The 22,765-nt window shown below is 45.4% G+C and overlaps 1 protein-coding gene across 1 annotated transcript in view; it reads left to right on the top strand.

The window, feature by feature from the left end:
* The first annotated feature begins 21,172 nt into the window (after positions 1-21,172).
* The window catches only part of LOC139383497 (ALK and LTK ligand 2b-like), a 31,454-nt gene continuing 29,861 nt past the window's right edge, over positions 21,173-22,765 (top strand). Inside the window, exon 1 of the mRNA XM_071128055.1 lies at positions 21,173-22,203. The gene's annotated coding sequence lies outside the window, so the exon portion shown is untranslated. The remainder of the gene's footprint in view (positions 22,204-22,765) is intronic.

Raw genomic sequence — 22,765 nt, 5'->3', positions numbered from 1 at the left:
GTAGTCAATATAACTATTTGTTCAGCACTTCTGAAAATGTACAGCGACAGAATTCAGAACGTGGGCCGTTCTTACAGTGTTCTCCCTGTGCACCAAGTCATAACCAAAGGATAAATAAAGGGGGCATATAACCAGACAATGAAAGCTCTTACAATATTATTGATGATATTTCTCTTAAACAGGCTATAGGCTACATGTGCACCACCAAGTCAGAACAGTAGGCTAAGTTGTGAGGGGGAGAGGGACCAAATTATTAGGGTGAGGCACATGGGCTACTAACAGCTTCCTACACAAGGTACACTTAGTATTACTTTCTTAGCTACAGTATACATACAGTGCCTTGCGAAAGTATTCGGCCCCCTTGAACTTTGCGACCTTTTGCCACATTTCAGGCTTCAAACATAAAGATATAAAACTGTATTTTGGGACACAATGGGACACAATCATGAAGTAGAACGACATTTATTAGATATTTCAAACTTTTTTAACAAATCAAAAACTGAAAAATTGGGCGTGCAAAATTATTCAGCCCCCTTAAGTTAATACTTTGTAGCGCCACCTTTTGCTGCGATTACAGCTGTAAGTCGCTTGGGGTATGTCTCTATCAGTTTTGCACATCGAGAGAATGAAATGTTTTCCCATTCCTCCTTGCAAAACAGCTCGAGCTCAGTGAGGTTGGATGGAGAGCATTTGTGAACAGCAGTTTTCAGTTCTTTCCACAGATTCTCGATTGGATTCAGGTCTGGACTTTGACTTGGCCATTCTAACACCTGGATATGTTTATTTTTGAACCATTCCATTGTAGATTTTGCTTTATGTTTTGGATCATTGTGTTGTTGGAAGACAAATCTCCGTCCCAGTCTCAGGTCTTTTGCAGACTCCATCAGGTTTTCTTCCAGAATGGTCCTGTATTTGGCTCCATCCATCTTCCCATCAATTTTAACCATCTTCCCTGTCCCTGCTGAAGAAAAGCAGGCCCAAACCATGATGCTGCCACCACCATGTTTGACAGTGCGGATGGTGTGTTCAGGGTGATGAGCTGTGTTGCTTTTACGCCAAACATAACAGTTTGCATTGTTGCCAAAAAGTTCAATTTTGGTTTCATCTGACCAGAGCACCTTCTTCCACATGTTTGGTGTGTCTCCCAGGTGGCTTGTGGCAAACTTTAAACAACACTTTTTATGGATATCTTTAAGAAATGGCTTTCTTCTTGCCACTCTTCCATAAAGGCCAGATTTGTGCAATATACGACTGATTGTTGTCCTATGGACAGAGTCTCCCACCTCAGCTGTAGATCTCTGCAGTTCATCCAGAGTGATCATGGGCCTCTTGGCTGCATCTCTGATCAGTCTTCTCCTTGTATGAGCTGAAAGTTTAGAGGGATGGCCAGGTCTTGGTAGATTTGCAGTGGTCTGATACTCCTTCCATTTCAATATTATCGCTTGCACAGTGCTCCTTGGGATGTTTAAAGCTTGGGAAATATTTTTGTATCCAAATCCGGCTTTAAACTTCTTCACAACAGTATCTCGGATCTCTCATTACTGTCACAATGTCATTTTGTTCCCCCCGTCATGATGCTGTTCTTGTTTTGTTTGATGTCCATTTCCATTAAATGTTCCCTCCCTGTATTTGCTTCTCGTCTAAAGAGTCAGTCCTTACAGAACGTGGCAGAAGTCATGCTGGATTGACAGATTGACAGAAATCATGCTGTATTGGCCCCACCTGTTTGGAGCCCCACTAAAATATACAGTACCAGTCAAAGGTTTGGACACGCCTACTCATTCCATGGTTTTTCTTTATTTTTACTGTTTTCTACATTGTAGAATAATAGTGAAGACATCAAAAATATGAAAAAACACATATGGAATCATGTAGTAACCAAAAAAGTGTTAAAGAAATTAAACTATATTTTAGATTTCAGATTCTTCAAATAGCAACCCTTTGCTTTGATGACAATATTGCACACTATTGGCATTCTCTCAACCAGCGTCATGAGGTAGTCACCTGGAATGCATTTAAATTAACAAGTCTTAAAAGTTGTGGAATTTCTTTCCTTCAGTAGTTTTGTGACAAGGTAGGGGTGCTATACAGAAGACAGCCCTATTTGGTGAAAGACGAAGTCCATATTATGGCAAGAACAGCTCAAATAAGCAAATAGAAACAACAGTCCATCATTACTTTAAGACATGAAGGTCAGTCAATCCGGGAAAATGTCAAGATCTTTGAAAGTTTCTTCAAGTGCAGTCTCAAAAACCATCAAGCGCTGTGAAGAAACTGGCTCTCATGAGGACTGCCACAGGAAATTAAGACCCAGAGTTACCTCTGCTGCAGTTGATAACTTAATTAGAGTTAACAGCCTCAGAAATTGCATCCGTAATAAATGTTTCACAGAGTTCAAGTAACAGACACATCTCAACATCAACTGTTCAGAGGAGACTGCGTGAATCAGACCTTCATGAACAAATTGCTGCAAAGAAACCGCTACTAAAAGACACCAATAAGAAGAAGAGACTTGCTTTGGCCAAGAAACACGAGCAATGGATATTAGACAGGTGAAAATCTGTCCTTTGGTCTGATGAGTCCAAATGTTAGATTTTTGGTTCTAACCGCTATGTCCTTCTGAGACGCAAAGTAGGTGAATAGATGATGTCCACATGTGTGATTCCCACCGTGAAGCATGGAGGAGGTGTGATGGTGTAGTGGTGCTATGTTGGTGACACTGTTGGTTATTTATTTAGAATTCAAGGTACACTTATCCAGCATGGCTACCACAGCATTCTGCAGTGATAAGTCATCCAATCTGGTTAAATCATATCAAATGTTATTGGTCACATACACATGTTTAGCAGAATTTATTGCGGGTGTACCGAAATGCTTGTGTTTCTAGCTCCAACAGTGCAGTTATACCTAACAAGTAATATCTAACAATTTCACAACAATACATACAATACACACAAATCTAAGTACAGGAATGGAATTAAGAATATATAAATAATTGGACGAGCAACGTCAGAGCGGCATAGACTAAGATACAGTAGAATATAATATAATACAGTATATACATATGAGATGAGTAATACATAGACTAAGATATAGTCGAATATAATATGATACAGTATATACATATGAGATGAGTAATGCATACACTAAAATACAGTAGAATATAATATAATACAGTATATACATATGAGATGAGTAAAGCAAAATATGTAAACATTATTAATGTGATTTATTAAAGTGGCCAGTCATTTCAAGTCTATGTAAATAGGCAGAAGCCTCTAATGTGCTAGTGATGGCTATTTAACAGTCTGATGGCCTTGAGGTAGAAGCTGTTTTTCAGTCTCTCGGTCCCAGCTTTGATGCACCTGTACTGACCTCGCCTTCTGGATGATAGCGGGGTGAACAGGCAGTGGCTCAGGTGGTTGTTGTTCTTGACTATGTTTTTGGCCTTCCTGTGTCATTGGGTGCTGTAGATGTCCTGGAGGGCAAGGAGGTTTTGGGACTATCATTTGGTTTTCAACAGGACAATGACCCAACACACCTTACAGGCTGTGTAAGGGATTTTACCAAGAAGGAGACTGATGGAGTGCTGCATCAGATGACCTGGCCACCACAATCACAATTGAGATGGTTTGGAATGAGTTAGACTACAAAGTGAAGGAAAAGCATCCCAACAAACGCTCAGCATATGTGGGAACTCCTTTAAGACTGTTGGAAAAGCATACCAGGTGAAGCTGGTTGAGAGAATGCCAAGCGTGTGCAAAGTTGTCATAAAGGCAAGTGGTGGCTACTTTGAATAATCTAGAATGTATTTTGATTTGTTTAACACTTTTTTGCTTACTACATGATAGGCTCTACCCTCTGTCTCTCCAAAATGGCACTCTATTTCATTATGCTCCTTTAGGCTAGAGCCCTAAGGGGTTGCCACATACAGCTCTGATCAAAATACACTACAGAATGTAAGGAATAAGGCGATGCCACATACAGCTCTGATCAAAATGCACTACAGAATGCAAGGAATATGGTTCCATGTCCTGTCAGCAGTGCTGGTGTGGGTTGTGTTGGGGAGCAGTGTTGATGTGTGTTTTGTTGGGGAATACAGTTGGTGTTGCATTAGGTATGCAACTTTCTGTTCTGTTCTGTTATGTTGTGTTGGGTAATGCCATTGGCGTGAGTCACAGAAGGCTGCTGACGGGAGAAGGGCTCATAATAATGGTTGGAATGGCGACTGGAAAGCAATGTTCTGTTGTGTTGTGTTGTGTTGGGGAAATACAACTAGTGTGATGTGCATTCGGTAAGCAATGTTCTGTTGTGTTGTGTTGTGTTGGGGAAATACAACTAGTGTGATGTGCATTCGGTAAGCAATGTTCTGTTGTGTTGTGTTGGGGAAATACAACTAGTGTGATGTGCATTCGGTAAGCAATGTTCTGTTGTGTTGTGTTGTGTTGGGGAAATACAACTAGTGTGATGTGCATTCGGTAAGCAATGTTCTGTTGTGTTGTGTTGGGGAAATACAACTAGTGTGATGTGCATTCGGTAAGCAATGTTCTGTTGTGTTGTGTTGGGGAAATACAACTAGTGTGATGTGCATTCGGTAAGCATTGTTCTGTTGTGTTGTGTTGGGGAAATACAACTAGTGTGATGTGCATTCGGTAAGCAATGTTCTGTTGTGTTGTGGTCCAGCGGAGCTTAGTCGCAGCATATCTCAGTCACGGAGCGAAACACACACACACACACAAACACACACACACGCTCTCACACACACACACACACACACACACACACACACACACACACACACACACACACACACACACACACACACACACACACACACACACACACACACACACACACACACACACACATGTCTTTGTTGCAAGAGAGCAGATATAAAAGCACACCAACTGATCTCCTGCAGTAATAAAACAATTTATATGAACTCACTGTCCCAACATGTTATCAGCCTCACATCATTTACTCTGCTGTTGTAACGTCCCGCTGTATAGATTAACTTCTACTCAGAAGTATGCTGCAATTACATGGTTCACATGACATGATCACTCCCACTGTCTGGTTACTGTAAAACATGATCACTCCCACTGTCTGGTTACTGTAAAACATGATCACTCTCACTGTCTGGTTACTGTAAAACATGATCACTCCCACTGTCTGGTTACTGTAAAACATGATCACTCCCACTGTCTGGTTACTCTAAAACATGATCACTCTCACTGTCTGGTTACTGTAAAACATGATCACTCCCACTGTCTGGTTACTGTAAAACATGATCACTCCCACTGTCTGGTTACTCTAAAACATGATCACTCTCACTGTCTGGTTACTGTAAAACATGATCACTCCCACTGTCTGGTTACTGTAAAACATGATCACTCCCACTGTCTGGTTACTGTAAAACATGATCACTCTCACTGTCTGGTTACTGTAAAACATGATCACTCTCACTGTCTGGTTACTGTAAAACATGATCACTCTCACTGTCTGGTTACTGTAAAACATGATCACTCCCACTGTCTGGTTACTGTAAAACATGATCACTCCCACTGTCTGGTTACTGTAAAACATGATCACTCCCACTGTCTGGTTACTGTAAAACATGATCACTCTCACTGTCTGGTTACTGTAAAACATGATCACTCCCACTGTCTGGTTACTGTAAAACATGATCACTCCCACTGTCTGGTTACTGTAAAACATGATCACTCCCACTGTCTGGTTACTGTAAAACATGATTTTGTAACCTCCGCTTTGAGCTGGATGTGTCAATGTGCAGATCGTACATGCATAATCTATGAGTAGAATTACTGCCTTATCCCAATAAGCCTTGAAATACCTAGTTTGAATGCTACTGTCTTCTGGAAGCTGTGCTGTGCCATTTTTCCCAAATTTCCCCCTCATGTGGTCCAACCCCCTAGCAATTTGAGATCCAGCCAATGAGATTCAGTATACAAAAGTACTGGAGAATCCCTTTAAGTTAAGGGTTAAGGTTTGGGATAGGGTTAAAAACAGAAATAACTCATAGGGTTAAATTCAGGGATTAATTCCAATTGGTTAAATTAAGGATTAAGGTTTGGGATAGGGTTAATTAAGTTCAGGCTTTAATTCTAATTGGTTAACGTAAAGGATTAAGAAAAACAACTCAATGGTTAAGTTTTGCAGTTCATTAAGACTGGCCTTGCTAACTCAGTGTGGACGGATGGCACATTGGGTTTATCAGAGAGTTTATTTCCATAGACAGGTTCAATCTCATTTCCAGGATCTTGTTTAAAAATGAATCTGTTTGGCCGTAGTGGACGACATGACGGCTTCTCCCGACGTCCCGTGGACCTGCAAAAAACGTCAAATTTGTACTTGAATCTGGAGTCATCTCTTTGCACAGTCCTCACTGTACATACACAGTGTTCACACACACACACACACATACACACACACACACACACACACACACACACACACACACACACACACACACACACACAGACATTAGTGTGTCAATTTACCGGAATAAACACATCAGCCATGAGCCAAAATATTTTCTCAGCATGATATTGCCTGGGTGATGGTCTGAGAGGGTAGAGGGTTAGCTGGTTTATTTGGTGGTGGTCTGAGATGGGAGAGGTTTAGCTGGTTTATTTGGTGGTGGTCTGAGAGGGTAGAGGGTTAGCTGGTCTATTTGGTGGTGGTCTGAGAGGGTAGAGGGTTAGCTGGTCTATTTGGTGGTGGTCTGAGAGGGTAGAGGGTTAGCTGGTCTATTTGCTGCAGAGGAGGCTGGTGGGAGGACAGGCTATGGGAGGACAGGTTCATTGTAATGACTGTAATGGAATAAACAAGACGTAGTGAAACGTGTGGTTTCCATATGTTTAATTTGTTTGATACCGTTCCATTTATTCCATTACAGTCATTACAATGAACCCATCCTCCTGTAGCACCTCCCACCAGGCTCCTCTGATTTGGTGGTGGTTTGCAAGGGTAGCGGGACAGGGGCTTTCATGTGGGCTGTGATGTGATGGTGTCCTGTTTTTTAACAGACTTGATGGTAGAACTATTGGATAGATGAATGAAAGCAACTAAAACACTATAATTCCAACATATACACAGAAACACACACACACAAACACACACACAGAAACACACAAGAAAAAACACACACACACACACACACACACACACACACACACACACACACACACACACATTTACAGGAGGTGATTGCTACCATGATGAGTAATCTTGCCTGAGACCTGAAGACATGCGTTAGCTCCTTGAGTGTGTGTGGGTGTCATTGAGGAATTATTGGATCGGGGGTACAGGACACGCAGCTGGTAGTGGATTTCATGTCTATGACACACTCACACGGGGGAGCAGGGACAGGGGGAGCAGGGACAGGGGGAGCAGGGACAGGGGGAGAGCAGGGACAGGGGGAGCAGGGTCAGGGGGAGCAGGGACAGGGGGAGCAGGGTCAGGGGGAGCAGGGACACGGGGGGAGCAGGGACACTGGGGAGCAGGGACACTGGGGAGCAGGGACAGGGGGAGCAGGGACACTGGGGAGCAGGGACAGGGGGAGCAGGGACACTGGGGAGCAGGGACAGGGGGAGCAGGGACACTCGGGAGCAGGGACAGGGGAGCAGGGGCAGGGGGAGCAGGGACAGGGGGAGAGCAGGGACAGGGGGAGCAGGGTCAGGGGGAGCAGGGACACGGGTGGAGCAGGGACACTGGGGAGCAGGAACAGGGGGAGCAGGGACACTGGGGAGCAGGGACAGGGGGAGCAGGGACACTGGGGAGCAGGGACAGGGGGAGCAGGGACACTCGGGAGCAGGGACAGGGGGAGCAGGGACAGGGGGAGCAGGAACAGGGGGAGCAGGGACACAGGGGGAGCAGGGACACTGGGGAGCAGGGACACAGGGGGAGCAGGGACACAGAGGGAGCAGGGACAGGGGGAGCAGGGACACTCGGGAGCAGGGACAGGGGGAGCAGGGACACTGGGGAGCAGGGACAGAGGGAGCAGGGACACAGAGGGAGCAGGGACACTGGGGAGCAGGGACAGGGGGAGCAGGGACACTCGGGAGCAGGGACAGGGGGAGCAGGGACACAGAGGGAGCAGGGACAGGGGGAGCAGGGACACAGAGGGAGCAGGGACAGGGGGAGCAGGGACACAGGGGGAGCAGGGACACAGAGGGAGCAGGGACAGGGGGAGCAGGGACACTCGGGAGCAGGGACAGGGGGAGCAGGGACACTGGGAAGCAGGGACAGAGGGAGCAGGGACACAGAGGGAGCAGGAACACTGGGGAGCAGGGACAGGGGGAGCAGGGACACTCGGGAGCAGGTACAGGGGGAGCAGGGACACAGAGGGAGCAGGGACAGGGGGAGCAGGGACACAGAGGGAGCAGGGACAGGGGGAGCAGGGACAGGGGGAGCAGGGACAGGGGGAGAGCAGGGACAGGGGGAGCAGGGTCAGGGGGAGCAGGGACACTGGGGAGCAGGGACAGGGGGAGCAGGGACACTGGGGAGCAGGGACAGGGGGAGCAGGGACACTGGGGAGCAGGGACAGGGGGAGCAGGAACACTCGGGAGCAGGGACAGGGGGAGCAGGGACTGGGGGAGCAGGGACAGGGGGAGCAGGGTCAGGGGGAGCAGGGACACGGGTGGAGCAGGGACACTGGGGAGCAGGAACAGGGGGAGCAGGGACACTGGGGAGCAGGGACCGGGGGAGCAGGGACACTGGGGAGCAGGGACAGGGGGAGCAGGGACACTCGGGAGCAGGGACAGGGGGAGCAGGGACAGGGGGAGCAGGAACAGGGGGAGCAGGGACACAGGGGGAGCAGGGACACTGGGGAGCAGGGACACAGGGGGAGCAGGGACACAGAGGGAGCAGGGACAGGGGGAGCAGGGACACTCGGGAGCAGGGACAGGGGGAGCAGGGACACTGGGGAGCAGGTACAGAGGGAGCAGGGACACAGAGGGAGCAGGGACACTGGGGAGCAGGGACAGGGGGAGCAGGGACACTCGGGAGCAGGGACAGGGGGAGCAGGGACACAGAGGGAGCAGGGACAGGGGGAGCAGGGACACAGAGGGAGCAGGGACAGGGGGAGCAGGGACACAGGGGGAGCAGGGACACAGAGGGAGCAGGGACAGGGGGAGCAGGGACACTCGGGAGCAGGGACAGGGGGAGCAGGGACACTGGGAAGCAGGGACAGAGGGAGCAGGGACACAGAGGGAGCAGGAACACTGGGGAGCAGGGACAGGGGGAGCAGGGACACTCGGGAGCAGGTACAGGGGGAGCAGGGACACAGAGGGAGCAGGGACAGGGGGAGCAGGGACACAGAGGGAGCAGGGACAGGGGGAGCAGGGACAGGGGGAGAGCAGGGACAGGGGGAGCAGGGTCAGGGGGAGCAGGGACACTGGGGAGCAGGGACAGGGGGAGCAGGGACACTGGGGAGCAGGGACAGGGGGAGCAGGGACACTGGGGAGCAGGGACAGGGGGAGCAGGAACACTCGGGAGCAGGGACAGGGGGAGCAGGGACAGGGGGAGCAGGGACAGGGGGAGCAGGAACAGGGGGAGCAGGGACACAGGGGGAGCAGGGACACTGGGGAGCAGGGACACAGGGGGAGCAGGGACACAGAGGGAGCAGGGACAGGGGGAGCAGGGACACTGGGGAGCAGGGACAGAGGGAGCAGGGACACAGAGGGAGCAGGAACACTGGGGAGCAGGGACAGGGGGAGCAGGGACACTCGGGAGCAGGGACAGGGGGAGCAGGGACACAGAGGGAGCAGGGACAGGGGGAGCAGGGACACAGAGGGAGCAGGGACAGGGGGAGCAGGGACACTCGGGAGCAGGGACAGGGGGAGCAGGGACAGGGGGAGCAGGGACACTCGGCAGCAGGGACAAGGGGAGCAGGGACACTGGGGCGCAGGGACAGAGGGAGCAGGGACACAGGGGGAGCAGGTACACAGGGGGAGCAGGGACACAGGGGGAGCAGGGACGCTGGGGAGCAGAGGATCTATCAGGGTGGTAGGCGAATTGGAGAGGGTCGAGTGTGTCGGGAGGGAGGAGGTTATATGACATTTGACCAGCCTCTTGAAGCAAGTGAACGCTTGCTACGGGACCGTAGTCATTCAGTTCAGTTACTTTCCCCTTCTTGGACCCTGGGATGATAGTGGACATCTTAAAGCAGGTGGGGATAATGTCCTGAGCTAGAGAGAGATTAAAAATGTCCAAAAACACAACAGCCAGCTGGTCTGCACATGCTCTGAGGGCGCGGCTAGGGACGACGTCTGGGCCGGCAGCTTTGTGAGGGTTAACAAGTTTGAATGACTTACATACATCCTCCGTGGAGACCGTAAGTAAATAGCCCTTGTTGTCCTCCTCGGCTGCTCAGAGTTCCTAGGCCGTCATTGGAAATAATAATTTGTTCTTAACTGACTTGCCTGGTTAAATAAAGGTAAAATAAAATAAACAAAATTTTAAAAAGTCGTCGTTGTACGGATTGTGTTTATTTCGTCCAGTAGGGCAGGGTTGGTGTCCGCAACGTGGCTGGCCTTCTTTTTGGAATCCGTGATTGTTAGGAGCCCCTACCACATACGCCTCGTGTCCGACCCTCTGAATTGCTCCTTAACTTTGTCACTGTACTTGTGTTTCACCATCTTGATCGATCTGCGTAGGTTCGTAGGTCGTATTTGTGCTGTTTAATCATACAGGTATCACATCATCTTAAGCATTTTTTGATGAGTCCGTTGACTGAGTCGGCATATTCGTTGATGTTACCCCCAGAGTCAACCCGGAACATATTCAAGTCCACGTGATCAAAAACAGTCCTGGAGCATGGATGCTGATTGGTCGGACCAACGCTGTACAGACCTGACCACTATAACTTCTCTCTTGAGGCTTTGTTTGTAGGCAGGGAGGAGCTAAATGGAGGAGTGGTCAGATTTACCAAAAAGATGGGGAGAGAGGGCCAGACAGTGAAATTAGTATCAGAACCAGTCAATCAGTGATATTAGTATCAGAACCAGTCATTCAGTGATATTAGTATCAGAACCAGTCAATCAGTGATATTAGTATCAGAACCAGTCAATCAGTGATATTAGTATCAGAACCAGTCAGTCAGTGATATTAGTATCAGAACCAGTCAATCAGTGATATTAGTATCAGAACCAGTCAATCAGTGACATTAGTATCAGAACCAGTCAGTCAGAGATATTAGTATCAGAACCAGTCAGTCAGTGATATTAGTATCAGAACCAGTCAGTCAGTGATATTAGTATCAGAACCATTCAGTTAGTGACATTGGTATCATAACCAGGACAGGTCAGGCTGATTAAAGAAGTGGCATAAGACGAGATTAACAAGGTAACGTGACAAGACAATCAGGAGATTGAGGATTGTGTGTGTGTGTGTGTGTGTGTGTGTGTGCGCGTGTGTGTGTGTCCTGAAAAGCAGACTAAGGCCACAAGTAGGCGGCTTAGAGAGGATTCCCTGTCCAACCCAATTCACACACACATCTATCTATACATGCTGTCAAACCTATTGTGTGTGTGTGTGTGTGTGTGTGTGTGTGTGTGTGTGTGTGTTTGTGTGTCTCTCATTTGGCTAATTATCCTTCATTCCTTGTCTTTCTGCTGTGTAGAGCTAGTGGGGATGATAGGATAGGGTTAAGATGTGTTATCTGTGTAGAGCTAGTGGAGAGGATAGGATAGGGTTAAGATGTGTTATGTGTAGAGCTAGTGGGGAGGATAGGATAGGGTTAAGATGTGTTATATATGTAGAGCTAGTGGGGAGGATAGGATAGGGTTAAGATGTGTTACATGCAGGGCGTGGACATGGCTGCTTCAGGCTCTAGGTATTGTTAGCTTAAGAAGACAAAGTTAATTGACTGGAAAAAAAGTTAATCAGAAGCTATAATATCTCAGATGTGCTTGAGTCAACGCTCCAATCCAGACACCCACACAGTGGTGGAAGAAGAACCCAGTTGTCATACTTGAGTAAAGTAATGATACATTAATAGAAAATGACTCAAGTTAAAAGAGAAAGGCAGCCAGTAAAAATCTACTTGAGTAAAAGTCTAAAATTATTTGGTTTAAAATATACTTAATATAAAAGTATGAATCATTTCGAGTTCCTTATGTTCCTGTCACCGTTTCGTGTTTTTATTTCATTTACGTAAAAGCCAAGGACACACTCCAACACTCAGACATAAATTACAAACAAAGCACGTCGGTTTAGTGAGTCCGCCAGATCAGAGGCAGTAGGGATGACCATGGATGTTTGGCTGATAAGTGTGTGAATGGGTCTATTTGTACTTTTGGGTGTCAAGGAAAATGTATGGAGTAAAAAGTACATTATTTTATTTTGGAATGTAGTGAAATAAAAGTAAAAGTTGTTAAAACATATAAATAGTAAAGTAAAGTACAGATACCCCCCCAAATATGATTTAAGTACTACTTTAAAGTATTTTTTACATAAGTACTTTACACCACTGCCCACACACACACTCTAAATCAGATTGTTGATGAGTGATTTGTACATGTTTGTAAACTCAGCAAAAAAAGAAACGTCCCTTTTGTATATGCCACTATGTAAAGGAACTTTCCTTTTTCAGGTCCCTGTCTTTCAAAGATAATTCGTTAAAATCCAAATAACTTTACAGATCTTCATTGTAAAGGATTTAAACACTGTTTCCCATGCTTGTTCAATGAACCATAAACAATTCATGAACATGCACCTGTGGAACGGTTGTTACGACACTAACAGCTTACAGACAGTAGGCAATTAAGGTCACAGTTATGAAAACTTAGGACACTAAAGAGGCCTTTCTACTGACTCTGAAAAACACCAAAAGAAAGATGCCCAGGGTCCCTGCTCATCTGTGTGAATGTGCCTTAGGCATGCTGCAAGGAGGCATGAGGACTGCAAATGTGGCCAGTGCAATACATTGCAATATCCTTACTGTGAGACGCTTAAGACAGCACTACAGGGAGACAGGACGGACAGCTGATCGTCCTCGCAGCGGCAGACCACGTGTAACAACATCTGTACAGGATCGGTACATCCGAACATTACACCTGCGGGACAGGTACAGGATGGTAACAACAACTGCCCGAGTTACACCAGGAACGCACAATCCCTCCATCAGTGCTCAGACTGTCCGCAATAGGCTGAGAGATGCTGGACTGAGGGCTTGTAGGCCTGTTGTAAGGCAAGTCCTCACCAGACATTACCAGCAATAACGTCACCTATGGGCACAAACCCACAGTCGCTGGACCAGACAGAACTGGCAAAAAGTACTCTTCACTTGACGAGTCGCGGTTTTGTCTCACTGATGGTCGGATTCGCGTTTATCGTAGAAGGAATGAGCGTTCCACCGAGGCCTGTACTCTGGAGCGGGATCTATTTGGAGGTGGTGGGTCTGTCATGGTCTGGGGCAGTGTGTCACAGCATCATCAAACTGAGCTTGTTGTCATTGCAGGGAATCTCAACGCTGTGCGTTACAGGGAAGACATCCTCCTCCCTCATGTGGTACCCTTCCTGCAGGCTCATCCTGACATGACCCTCCAGCAGGACAATGCCACCAGCCATACTGCTCGTTCTGTGCATGATTTCCTGCAAGACAGATATGTCAGTGTTCTGCCATGGCCAGCAAATAGCCCGGATCTCAATGCCATTGAGCTCGTCTGGTCCCAGAATAAAGGTGTTCTCAACTAGCCTACCTGGTTACATAAAGGTGTTCTCAACTAGCCTACCTGGTTAAATAAAGGTGTTCTCAACTAGCCTACCTGGTTAAATAAAGGTGTTCTCAACTAGCCTACCTGGTTAAATAAAGGTGTTCTCAACTAGCCTACCTTGTTAAATAAAGGTGTTCTCAACTAGCCTACCTGGTTAAATAAAGGTGTTCTCAACTAGCCTACCTGGTTAAATAAAGGTGTTCTCAACTAGCCTACCCGGTTAAATAAAGGTGTTCTCAACTAGCCTACCTGGTTAAATAAAGGTGTTCTCAACTAGCCTACCTGGTTAAATAAAGGTGTTCTCAACTAGCCTGCCTGGTTAAATAAAGGTGTTCTCAACAGGCCTAACTGGTTAAATAAAGGGGTTCTCAACTAGCCTACCTGGTTAAATAAAGGTGTTCTCAACTAGCCTACCTGGTTAAATAAAGGTGTTCTCAACGAGCCTACCTGGTTAAATAAAGGTGCTCTCAACTAGCCTACCTGGTTAAATAAAGGTGTTCTCAACTAGCCTACCTGGTTAAATAAAGGTGTTCTCAACTAGCCTACCTGGTTAAATAAAGGTGTTCTCAACTAGCCTACCTGGTTAAATAAAGGTGTTCTCAACTAGCCTACCTGGTTAAATAAAGGTGTTCTCAACTAGCCTACCTGGTTAAATAAAGGTGTTCTCAACTAGCCTACCTGGTTAAATAAAGGTGTTCTCAACTAGCCTACCTGGTTAAATAAAGGTGTTCTCAGCTAGCCTACCTGGTTAAATAAAGGTGTTCTCAACTGGCCTACCTGGTTAAATAAAGGTGTTCTCAACTAGCCTACCTGGTTAAATAAAGGTGTTCTCAACTAGCCTACCTGGTTAAATAAAGGTGTTCTCAACTGGCCTACCTGGCTAAATAAAGGTGTTCTCAACTAGCCTATCTGGTTAAATAAAGGTGATCTCAACTAGCCTACCTGGTTAAATAAAGGTGTTCTCAACTAGCCTTCCTGGTTAAATAAAGGTGTTCTCAACTAGCCTACCTGGTTACATAAAGGTGTTCTCAACTAGCCTACCTGGTTAAATAAAGGTGTTCTCAACGAGCCTGCCTGGTTAAATAAAGGTGTTCTCAACTAGCCTACCTGGTTAAATAAAGGTGTTCTCAACTAGCCTTCCTGGTTAAATAAAGGTGTTCTCAACTAGCCTACCTGGTTAAATAAAGGTGTTCTCAACTAGCCTACCTGGTTAAATAAAGGTGTTCTCAACTTGCCTACCTGTTAAAATAAAGGTGTTCTCAACTGGCCTACCTGGTTAAATAAAGGTGTTCTCAACTAGCCTACCTGGTTAAATAAAGGTGTTCTCAACTAGCCTACCTGGTTAAATAAAGGTGTTCTCAACTAGCCTACCTTGTTAATTAAAGGTGTTCTCAACTAGCCTACCTGGTTAAATAAAGGTGTTCTCAACTTGCCTACCTGGTTAAATAAAGGTGTTCTCAACTTGCATACCTGGTTAAATAAAGGTGTTCTCAACTTGCCTACCTGGTTAAATAAAGGTGTTCTCAACTTGCCTACCTGGTTAAATAAAGGTGTTCTCAACTGGCCTACCTGGTTAAATAAAGGTGTTCTCAACTAGCCTACCTGGTTAAATAAAGGTGTTCTCAACTAGCCTACCTGGTTAAATAAAGGTGTTCTCAACTAGCCTACCTGGTTAAATAAAGGTGTTCTCAACTAGCCTACCTGGTTAAATAAAGGTGTTCTCAACTAGCCTACCTGGTTAAATAAAGGTGTTCTCAACTAGCCTACCTGGTTAAATAAAGGTGTTCTCAACTAGCCTACCTGGTTAAATAAAGGTGTTCTCAGCTAGCCTACCTGGTTAAATAAAGGTGTTCTCAACTAGCCTACCTGGTTAAATAAAGGTGTTCTCAACTAGCCTACCTGGTTAAATAAAGGTGTTCTCAACTTGCCTACCTGTTAAAATAAAGGTGTTCTCAACTGGCCTACCTGGTTAAATAAAGGTGTTCTCAACTAGCCTACCTGGTTAAATAAAGGTGTTCTCAACTAGCCTACCTGGTTAAATAAAGGTGTTCTCAACTAGCCTACCTTGTTAATTAAAGGTGTTCTCAACTAGCCTACCTGGTTAAATAAAGGTGTTCTCAACTTGCCTACCTGGTTAAATAAAGGTGTTCTCAACTTGCATACCTGGTTAAATAAAGGTGTTCTCAACTTGCCTACCTGGTTAAATAAAGGTGTTCTCAACTTGCCTACCTGGTTAAATAAAGGTGTTCTCAACTGGCCTACCTGGTTAAATAAAGGTGTTCTCAACTAGCCTATCTGGTTGAATAAAGGTGATCTCAACTAGCCTACCTGGTTAAATAAAGGTGTTCTCAACTAGCCTTCCTGGTTAAATAAAGGTGTTCTCAACTAGCCTACCTGGTTACATAAAGGTGTTCTCAACTAGCCTACCTGGTTAAATAAAGGTGTTCTCAACTAGCCTACCTGGTTATATAAAGGTGTTCTCAACTAGCCTACCTGGTTAAATAAAGGTGTTCTCAACTAGCCTGCCTTGTTAAATAAAGGTGTTCTCAACTAGCCTACCTGGTTAAATAAAGGTGTTCTCAACTAGCCTACCTGGTTAAATAAATGTGTTCTCAACTAGCCTACCTGGTTAAATAAAGGTGTTCTCAACTAGCCTATCTGGTTAAATAAAGGTGTTCTCAACTGGCATACCTGGTTAAATAAAGGTGTTCTCAACTAGCCTACCTGGTTAAATAAAGGTGTTCTCAACTGGCCTACCTGGTTAAATAAAGGTGTTCTCAACTAGCCTACCTGGTTAAATAAAGGTGTTCTCAACTAGCCTACCTGGTTAAATAAAGGTGTTTTCAACTAGCCTTCCTGGTTAAATAAAGGTGTTCTCAACTAGCCTACCTGGTTAAATAAAGGTGTTCTCAACTAGCCTACCTGGTTAAATAAAGGTGTTCTCAACTAGCCTACCTGGTTAAATAAGGGTGTTCTCAACTTGCCTACCTGGTTAAATAAAGGTGTTCTCAACTAGCCTACCTGGTTAAATAAAGGTGTTCTCAACTTGCCTACCTGGTTAAATAAAGGTGTTCTCAACTTGCCTACCTGGTTAAATAAAGGTGTTCTCAACTGGCCTACCTGGTTAAATAAAGGTGTTCTCAACTTGCCTACCTGGTTAAATAAAGGTGTTCTCAACTGGCCTACCTGGTTAAATAAAGGTGTTCTCAACTGGCCTACCTGGTTAAATAAAGGTGTTCTCAACTAGCCTACCTGGTTAAATAAAGGTGTTCTCAACTAGCCTACCTGGTTAAATAAAGGTGTTCTCAACTAGCCTACCTGGTTAAATAAAGGTGTTCTCAAATGGCCTACCTGGTTAAATAAAGGTGTTCTCAACTAGCCTACCTGGTTAAATAAAGGTGTTCTCAACTAGCCTACCTGGTTAAATAAAGGTGTTCTCAACTTGCCTACCTGGTTAAATAAAGGTGTTCTCAACTAGCCTACCTGGTTAAATAAAGGTGTTCTCAACTAGCCTACCTGGTTAAATAAAGGTGTTCTCAACTGGCCTACCTGGTTAAATAAAGGTGTTCTCAACTAGCCTACCTGGTTAAATAAAGGTGTTCTCAACTGGCCTACCTGGTTAAATAAAGGTGTTCTCAACTGGCCTAACCTGGTTAAATAAAGGTGTTCTCAACTGGCCTACCTGGTTAAATAAAGGTGTTCTCAACTAGCCTACCTGGTTAAATAAAGGTGTTCTCAACTAGCCTACCTGGTTAAATAAAGGTGTTCTCAACTAGCCTACCTGGTTAAATAAAGGTGTTCTCAACTAGCCTACCTGGTTAAATAAAGGTGTTCTCAACTAGCCTACCTGGTTAAATAAAGGTGTTCTCAACTAGCCTACCTGGTTAAATAAAGGTGTTCTCAACTAGCCTACCTGGTTAAATAAAGGTGTTCTCAACTAGCCTACCTGGTTAAATAAAGGTGTTCTCAACTGGCCTACCTGGTTAAATAAAGGTGTTCTCAACTAGCCTGCCTGGTTAAATAAAGGTGTTCTCAACTAGCCTACCTGGTTAAATAAAGGTGTTCTCAACTAGCCTACCTGGTTAAATAAAGGTGTTCTCAACTAGCCTACCTGGTTAAATAAAGGTGTTCTCAACTAGCCTACCTGGTTAAATAAAGGTGTTCTCAACTAGCCTACCTGGTTAAATAAATGTGTTCTCAACTAGCCTACCTGGTTAAATAAAGGGGAAATAAAATAAATAAAAAATAAAATAAAAATGTCTGGAACATGTGTGTGTGTTCATGCGTGTGTGCTTGCATGTGCATGCATGTGCGTGTGTGTTTGTGTATGGATGTGTGTGTGTTTGTTCGTGCATGTGTGAGACCAGGTCAGGATGTTGTGTTTAGGGACCAGTAGATTGTGTTTAATCCTGTTGTTGTGTGTTAGTTCAGCTAGAGAGGCTGTGGGTGCCATAAACTCATAGGTACTAGCCAACATTAATTAAACAACATGACATGAGGCCCATCCTCGTCTGTAGAACCTGAGAAACAGTATGACATGGCCCATCCTCGTCTGTAGAACCTGAGAAAGAACATGACATGAGGCACATCCTCATCTGTAGAACCTGAGAAAGAACATGACATGAGGCGTAGAACCTGAGAAACAGCATGACATGAGGCCCATCCTCGTCTGTAGAACCTGAGAAACAGTATGACATGGCTCATCCTCGTCTGTAGAACCTGAGAAACAGCATGACATGGCCCATCCTCGTCTGTAGAACCTGAGAAACAGCATGACATGAGGCCCATCCTCGTCTGTAGAACCAGAGAAAGAACATGACATGAGGCCCATGGAGAGACACGGAGCAACATTGTTAAAGAATTAGCTAATCAGAAAAGAGTTCATTAAGAACATTGCATTTTGGGTAAACCATGAGTGTCTGACTTAAAGTGCCTTGCGAAAGTATTCGGCCCCCTTGAACTTTGCGACCTTTTGCCACATTTCAGGCTTCAAACATAAAGATATAAAACTGTATTTTTTTGTGAAGAATCAACAACAAGTGGGACACAATCATGAAGTGGAACGACATTTATTGGATATTTCAAACTTTTTTAACAAATCAAAAACTGAAAAATTGGGCGTGCAAAATTATTCAGCCCCTTTACTTTCAGTGCAGCAAACTCTCTCCAGAAGTTCAGTGAGGATCTCTGAATGATCCAATGTTGACCTAAATGACTAATGATGATAAATACAATCCACCTGTGTGTAATCAAGTCTCCGTATAAATGCACCTGCACTGAGATAGTCTCAGAGGTCCATCAAAAGCGCAGAGAGCATCATGAAGAACAAGGAACACACCAGGCAGGTCCGAGATACTGTTGTGAAGAAGTTTAAAGCCGGATTTGGATACAAAAATATTTCCCAAGCTTTAAACATCCCAAGGAGCACTGTGCAAGCGATAATATTGAAATGGAAGGAGTATCAGACCACTGCAAATCTACCAAGACCTGGCCGTCCCTCTAAACTTTCAGCTCATACAAGGAGAAGACTGATCAGAGATGCAGCCAAGAGGCCCATGATCACTCTGGATGAACTGCAGAGATCTACAGCTGAGGTGGGAGACTCTGTCCATAGGACAACAATCAGTCGTATATTGCACAAATCTGGCCTTTATGGAAGAGTGGCAAGAAGAAAGCCATTTCTTAAAGATATCCATAAAAAGTGTTGGTTAAAGTTTGCCACAAGCCACCTGGGAGACACACCAAACATGTGGAAGAAGGTGCTCTGGTCAGATGAAACCAAAATTGAACTTTTTGGCAACAATGCAAAACGTTATGTTTGGCGTAAAAGCAACACATCATCCCCACTGTCAAACATGGTGGTGGCAGCATCATGGTTTGGGCCTGCTTTTCTTCAGCAGGGACAGGGAAGATGGTTAAAATTGATGGGAAGATGGATGGAGCCAAATACAGGACCATTCTGGAAGAGAACCTGATGGAGTCTGCAAAAGACCTGAGACTGGGACGGAGATTTGTCTTCCAACAAGACAATGATCCAAAACATAAAGCAAAATCTACAATGGAATGGTTCAAAAATAAACATATCCAGGTGTTAGAATGGCCAAATCAAAGTCCAGACCTGAATCCAATCGAGAATCTGTGGAAAGAACTGAAAACTGCTGTTCACAAATGCTCTCCATCCAACCTCACTGAGCTTGAGCTGTTTTGCAAGGAGGAATGGGAAAAAAGTCAGTCTCTCGATGTGCAAAACTGATAGAGACATACCCCAAGCGATTTACAGCTGTAATCGCAGCAAAAGGTGGCGCTACAAAGTATTAACTTAAGGGGGCTGAATAATTTTGCACGCCCAATTTTTCAGTTTTTGATTTGTTAAAAAAGTTTGAAATATCCAATAAATGTCGTTCCACTTCATGATTGTGTCCCACTTGTTGTTGATTATTCACAAAAAAATACAGTTTCATATCTTTATGTTTGAAGCCTGAAATGTGGCAAAAGGTTGCAAAGTTCAAGGGGGCCGAATACTTTCGCAAATCTTTCGTAAATCTACAAATAATACATTAGTAGTTATGAGGCAAGGTGATGTAGATCAGTGTCTGCAGTCACTTGCACTAAAATATCGAACAAGCTAAATTACTTTATACAATTAAACCATGGACAAGTTAGTAGTCAACCTATTAGTGCAAATGTCATTACAAAAACAATATAGGTGGCACAGCTGCGCAGTTCGTTGTCTTCGGTACCCGCCCCCGGGCATACGTCCATCCAGGGGTGGGCCAGATAGAAACAGGTTACATTCAGAGGTTCTGAGCAGGTGCTAAATACAGCTCAATGAATATTCAACAAAAAGTAAGAATCTGTCCTCGTGATCTGTCCCCATATACGTAGTAGGCTCGGCTAGTGTCGCCAAACGTCGCCAAACGTTCAGAAATAAGCCTAGTTCTCATGACTGCGTAAAATTCTTCGAGAGAAGAGATATATCATATATCATATAAGGAATGATATATTGAATAATAATTTGAACGAGTCTAGGCTATTTTTGCTGAGTGGCAGTGTTGAGCCCCTGGTTGAGCTGAGATCGAGGTGAGCTGTTGTCTGTCCCTCGTGATCTTCCTGATTAATCAGCACAAGTTTAATAATAGTTCCAGCGCGAGCGAGACATAATCCCGATTAACATTAGCCGCCTCGAGGGCAACTAATAGCCTACCCCAAAACCACACGCGTGCACGCACGCACACACACAACCCCCGACTCAGGCCGAAAATAGGAGGAGAGGATAGATTATGTTTATTTCTCTATATGGGGAGTGGTGTTCAGATTAAGTAAACGAAAGCATTATTGGGCGTACAGTTCGAGGAGAGGCCTGAATGCGCGTGCTCCTTGGTACGGTCTGAACGGAGCACACAGTTGTGTGTGAAAGTTTACGTGAGAGAGCTTGTGTGTGTGTGTGTGTGTGTGTCCAGAACTACACAAACCACCCTGCTCCTGTAAATCATATTAATGTCTGTGAATTCCTGTCCTCTGGCGGACAAGATGTGAGTGAAACGGAAATCGATAGGGGAGGATCCTCGCGGGAGCAGGCTTTATACAATCTGTTAACCCTCGCGCTGCTCCTGTCCCATGCGTGGACATGGTTGAAGGACGGGAACACGTTTTTTCCCTACTATATTAGGGTACTAATTTATCATTCTCAGCAATATCGAAAAATATCAGGAAAAGAGAAGTGAGAGGAACATAAAAGTTTTCCAAAACGAGAGGACTGGGTGAACGGCATAGGGCGACCGGGGCCAGGGCTCCTTGCTGATCCGGTGTAAATATGACGTCTCTGTTCGGTTCTGCTCGCGCTCTGAACGCTGTTCTGATCAAAGACAACCCGGGATAATAGAAAAATACTCCAGGGACCTCAACACACACAAACACACACACACACACACACCACAGAGCGCGCGGCACAGCACAAACCAATCCAGCATGACAGCGCGAGCAGCAGCGGAGGAGCTCACCACAGACTGGCAACAGACCTCTTCATCAGCATGCGATGAGGTCTAGAGACTTGTTAATAAAGTTGTATCGGTCATTCATTTATCCAGCCACACTTCTACGGCGGCTCGGTCGGCATCTTCAGCAGAGGAGCACCAGATATAAAACAGAATAAGACGCACGGTGCTGGGAACTACTGCACTTGTGAAAAGAAGACGCACGGTGCACTCCTGTCAGGGGAAAGTTGTGCGCAGCACCGGAGCTGGGGGATACCTATTTGGAAACGGACAGACGACGCACTGCGAGGACAAAAAGCGGTGTTGTGTGTATTGGAGTGTGTGTGTGTGTGTTGTTGGAGTGTGTATTGTAGTGAGGGAGTGTGTGTGTGTGTAGTTGAAGCGCTTAAAAGGTGTTTCATCCTGTAACACGCAGCAGCGGGATCGGCTTCTGTTTCACCTGGAACCCGCGAGTCAACAACACAACTCAGGTAACCTATTATATTACCCGGTCCTGTTTCAACCCCGTCTGTCTGCGACTTAACTGTTGTTCATTGTAATGACATAAGTGAAAGTCAAAGTAATATGGTCTCTAACGAGGCTGTCCTTTTACGCAGCATCGTTGCCCAAGTGGCCAAATGTTGGCAGCTCCTCATGAATCACAGCAGTAGTCAGTCTGTGGTTAGGACCGCGGATCAGACAGGGGAACATTATAACAGCTTATAGCCTTTCTCTGTCCCTCTCTTTCTTTCTCTCTTTTTCTCTCTCTGTGAGTGTGTGTGTGAGTGTGTGTGCGTGTGTGTGCGTGTGTGTGTGTGTGTGTGTGTGTGTGTGTGTGTGTGTGTGTGTAACAGCTAACTCCTGTCTGTGTTTGTATGTTGCCATGCAGCGAAAGTGGTGACATGGCAGATATGTCTGATGACAACTATAGAGGAGTCAGTACAGACAGCTACAGACGGTACAGACAGTACATACAGCTACAGACAGCTATAGACAGTACAGACAGCTACAGACGGTACAGACAGTACATACAGCTACAGACAGCTATAGACA

This window comes from Oncorhynchus clarkii, chromosome 25, assembly GCF_045791955.1.
Source record: "Oncorhynchus clarkii lewisi isolate Uvic-CL-2024 chromosome 25, UVic_Ocla_1.0, whole genome shotgun sequence".
NCBI lineage: Eukaryota > Metazoa > Chordata > Actinopteri > Salmoniformes > Salmonidae > Oncorhynchus > Oncorhynchus clarkii.
Note: the sequence above shows the minus strand (reverse complement) of the source record. Positions and strands in the feature narration are given on the sequence as shown.